This window comes from Simochromis diagramma, unplaced genomic scaffold, assembly GCF_900408965.1.
Source record: "Simochromis diagramma unplaced genomic scaffold, fSimDia1.1 OVJJ01000293.1, whole genome shotgun sequence".
In the NCBI taxonomy this organism is placed as follows: domain Eukaryota; kingdom Metazoa; phylum Chordata; class Actinopteri; order Cichliformes; family Cichlidae; genus Simochromis; species Simochromis diagramma.
This window is the reverse complement of record NW_024386801.1, coordinates 18573828-18578850: the sequence shown is the minus strand read 5'-3', so window position 1 is coordinate 18578850 and position 5023 is coordinate 18573828.

Here is a 5023-nt window from a genome sequence, read left to right as displayed (position 1 = left end):
GACCCTGAGCACCGCGAGAGACGGCAGGCTTTTCTCTCTGCGTATTGCTGCGCCCCCCCCTAGTGGATAAGTCGAGAACATGACGAAAGCACACTGACCTCCGCCTTCATTCATAAAAATAGAAAACTAACAGGGGAAAAACGTCACTCTTAGCATCGGTTAAACATAAAAGGATGCTTTACTTGAAAAAGAACACGTGAAAAGTGCGTTCAGTGATATGCATTATTATAATATGTTTCCTGTAAGTACAAAATTTGAACTCTGTTAATCTCAATTTAGCTAATTAAGTGAGTAGTTTTGACTAGGGAGGCTATATTTCAAGTGAAATTTATAGTTTTTCAGCATTTATCCTAAAGCACCTGGAACGTTTTATTTTTATATTACTACTACTAATTCTAGCAAGTTTGAATGAACATTTAATGTTTACTAGAGTTGGGCGGATCAATCCAAATATTTATAGTATCAATAGCAATGCTGGCTTTACTTTTTCTATCCTCCAAGTTGGGTATGGAGCCCACTGGTAAATTATTCTTTTGGAAATGGAAAAAAATAAACCTCAAACATGCACTATGGTACATTTAAACCACATAAGTTTACCCAAAGTGCATCAGAGACCTGTCTCTGTCACAGTTATGAACATGCATGAACAGGTTGAATGTGTGTTTTGTTGTATTAACTAAATATCGTGGAAAGTAATCACAACCCGTAAATAAGCTGCGTTTTTAGGTTAAATGTGTTTTGGTATCAGCGAGTCTGGCCCTGTATTTACTTACTTTCTAATATTTCTAAGGTAATGTAGGTAAAGAAGCAAAAGGTGTAAACGTCTAGCAGCAAGGCACTAGCTGACTGAAAATATATCTTTGCATGCTAGCTATATTTTCAGGTGAGGATGTAGGGCTATTTTTAAACATGTTAACTAAAAAATAGAATCTTAGTAACACACCTTGTTGAGTGTGAGGAGTTAGCTAAAACTGATGGCTATTTTATGTAAGAGCTAGTGCAATTAAATTGTTAGCTTAGCATATTTTAGCGTACAAGGTAGAGATTTGTTAGCCCATCTTCTCTCCTATGGTAAGAAAAAACAATAATTTGAAAGTCTGGAGGCACTGCTCATTTCTTTATATTTTGCTTCCAAGGGTGCACATTTTCTTTTCTTTTTTTTGTTGTTGTTGTTATTTTTTTTTAAGTAGTATTGAGCAATAGTTATCCAGGCTGCCAAGTGTTTCTTTGGACATTGGCTGGTTTCTCATTCATTTTCAGTCCAGTCATGCTGTTCATACATGTAACAGACAACTTAGCAAAGAATCAATTTTAATTTCCTTCTCAAGCCACTTTGTTACAAGCATCCTGTTGCAAAACCATACCAGTTGAGGTACCAGAGGACATAAGAAGAAATAGTTCACCCCCCCCCCCCCCCCCAAAACAAACAAAAAAACCTATCCATTTTCTATTTCCATTTCTATAGACATTTGTGAAACACGGTGGAGGCGCTCTCTTAGTTTGATGCTGCATTTTAGCCAGTGGTGTTGGACATCTTGTCAAAACTGATAGAATTATAAACTCAGAACAGTACTGTCAGATTGCAGTGCCATCTGGAAACCATATGATGGGCATCAGCTTCATTTTTCAACATGAAAACGATCCCAAACACACTGTAAAAACATATCTGGATATTAAAAAACAAATGCACAAAAGAATGGAATGCCATCAGTCATGGATTGGCCTCCCCAGAGCCTCGACCACAACATTATTGAAGCAGTGTGTGATCATCTTAACAGAAAACAGAACAACAGACAGCCAATATCCAAAGAAGAGCTTTGAATGTCCGTCAAGGAGCCTGGAGAACTATTCCTGAAGACCTTAAAGAAATGACAAGAAAGCTGCCTCAGAGAGTTTAAGCTGTGTTGAGGATAAAGGTGGCCATACCAAATATTGACCCTCAAGCGTGTTAGAATTGTACTTACTTTATATACCTTATAAATTCCTCATATTCTGTGGATGTTCGCACATAATTCAATAAACTGCTCCACCTATTCCCCATTTTTCTTGCAAATTATAAAGAAATAAGGGGTGGCTCAAGAGTTTTGCACAGTGCTGCAGCTAATTTGTTTGTTGGACCCCAAGCTTTATTCCTGATTCAAGAACTTTAAATCCTATTAATGAAGGGTTAACATTCCTTTTATTCTTTCCGCCATTGAGCTGGCACTGCGGCCTCAAACAGCTTTTTCTCAGTTAAAAACACAATTAATCCAATGAACACCAGAATCACTATTAGCCAGTAAGCGCCATAGGTAGGACTAACAGCAATGTCATGGTGTTTGTTGAGGTTGTCAAGCTGTGCATTGCAACTTTCTTAAAGGTACATGCAATTTGAAGCACAATGTTATTGTAATTTTCAGCCACTGTAATCTGCATTCATAGTGTGCAGCTTTGTGCACATTTTTCATCAGCTATGAGTCTACATCACAGCTGCACTCCCCAAACCAGCAGTTCGCATTATTAATGCATTACATAAAGTGGGAAGACACAAATAATAATATGAGCAGGCCCATCCATAATAGTTGGTTGCACTTATAGCAGTTTAATTAGTCAAACTCTCAACTCTTGCTTCCTCCTTGCTACATTATAATCTAGTAGAGTTTACAGGAAATGCATGACATCATAAGAATTAGAAAATACCCAAGAGCACGATAAAGTCACTGTAACATGAGCCACAGACACAATACAGGTCTCCCTTGGAATATTATGGGCTGCTCATATAGTTCAGCAGGGAGGTTATTTCGAGCGCAGCCAGGAGATTGCATATACCACAAAGCTATTGAAGGCAATCATTTCACACCTTTGGGTGTTTTAATGAGACCGCAAAGGTAAAATGATGCAAAACAAAGTGAGAGGCCGGGCTTATCTCAACATAGGTAGATAGAGAAGGAAGGGAAGATGGCAGTGTTTGTCAACGTGCTTCTGTAGGCCATCAAATATAGGAACACTGAAAAGCACGATTATTCCCCCCCACAATAAGCAAACCTTAAATATTGAAGCGTGAGAAAGTCTGACTTGAAAACCAAAGGGAAAAGGGAGTGGACAACAATAGACTTCCTGTGAAACCAGCTGACATCATCCTTTGGGAAAATGTGATTGGTAAACCTTTAGCCCTTCCCCCTCATAGTGTCAATCTGACTAAAAGGAAGAAAAAAAAGGACGCAGTAAACCTGTGACAAATGAAGATTTCAATAGTTGATAAAAATCAACTCAAATCAATAAAAGCTAGAGAGGAAGATGAGGTTCTCTACAGTTGTTGAAAAAAAAAAATCAGTTCGCTACAAGATTGAAGTTGTTTTACGTAATGCGGGTTAATGACACTTCAGGCTTTATACATCAAGTCTAAAATGGGTGCTAAATGGATTTCGCAAACACACAAACACACTTAGCCAAACTCCGTGAACCCAGTGCTGCATGAAGCTGTATGATGTTAGTGCTATGCGTGCTAACTGAGGAGATTTAATGACCTGAAGAGCAGTTTACACTCTTTTACTAACGTGGCACACAGATGAAGTTTGCTCTCACTGATATTACTGTCAGACGTGCACAGAGAGAGAGATGTGCAGAAGAAACACAAATCTGCTTCACTCCTTAAACGTCTTGTAACAAGGTTTTCGTAAAGATCAGAGCATTTGTGTGTGTGTGTGTGTGTGGAGGGGGGGGCTGACAGCACTATGAAAAGTGTATCTGTGAATTGGCAGGTGCTCGGTTCCTGGAAAGTACTGCTGAGTCATATCGGAATTCTTGCAGTAACCACACATCTCGCTTTGCTCTGTTTGACATGTCTCTCAGTACAGAGGTGAAAGAGGAAGTATCTGACTGTACTCGATGAACTGCATTTGTCAATTTGCTCTGGATTACACAAGGCGTATTCTTTAGATTTTTGCAGAAACCTTTAACCGCAGATGCAAGAAAACTGGGGAATTAACTCTGCAAACACTTGCAGAAACATTGCTTTTTTGCAGATTTTCCAAATTATGATTCATTAAAGAAAAAAAAATTAACTGATTCATCGTCACAAACCACATCATGCTTTCCAGGACTTAGCGTGTGTAAATGTGGTATGCTGAACTTCTTTCAGCTGCATTGTACACTTAGTGATCTACGTTTCCCAGAATCAGTCTACCCCAGAGAAGTGTTGAAACGTGTTGTTTTCACCTGTCAATGTTCCACGTAGGTGGCGAGAACAATAGTGATACCGCTGTAAGAGCAAGACAAGGAGAAAATTATGTTCTTTTTCCAGGTATAGAAAATGTGAGTGTTGATACAAATACATGACAGTTATGCTGGTCTATGGAGGCAAGAAAGGGTGGATATAAAAGTGCCATTTTTATAAGATAATTCAAAAAAACAAAACTATAACATGCTGTTTAAAAAAAAAAAGATTAGCATGCCCTGTTTCAAAGTCTATTTTTGTTACCAAAGTTTTATGCCCCAGTATCCTGTCCCCCTCCAGTTTAACGCTCACTTATCATGCATCATCTCTCCTATTATTTGGGTCAACCCACATCACTATGCCAATACAGAGCTGCAGGACATCTTTTTCAGGTTATGTTTTTCAGGCTGGGTAACACAGGATGGTAGAACTTTTAGAACATCTATAGTAACACAGGACCTTGAAAAGTAAGAGCTGGGGCGCAAAGAACTCTGGGTAGAAACATATGGCACAGGACCATTTTTCATGTCTCAGTGTTGCATCAGGAAGGGCATCCAATGAAAAAACTTGGCCAAAATCAAAAATGAAGACATTTTTGGAGGCTTGAGTCCTGTTTACAATTGACATATAATTAATAGCATTTGATAAAAAGAACATCAAACCAAGAGTCAAGCATAGTAGTGGTAGTGTGATGATTTGGGTCTGCTTTGCTGCTTCAGGACCTGGATGGCTTGCCAGGTTATCTTTGTCTAATATTAACATTTCCTTGATGTTCTTTGATCCGAAGCATGTAAGTGTGACAAATATGGGAAAAAAGAAAGCGGGAAG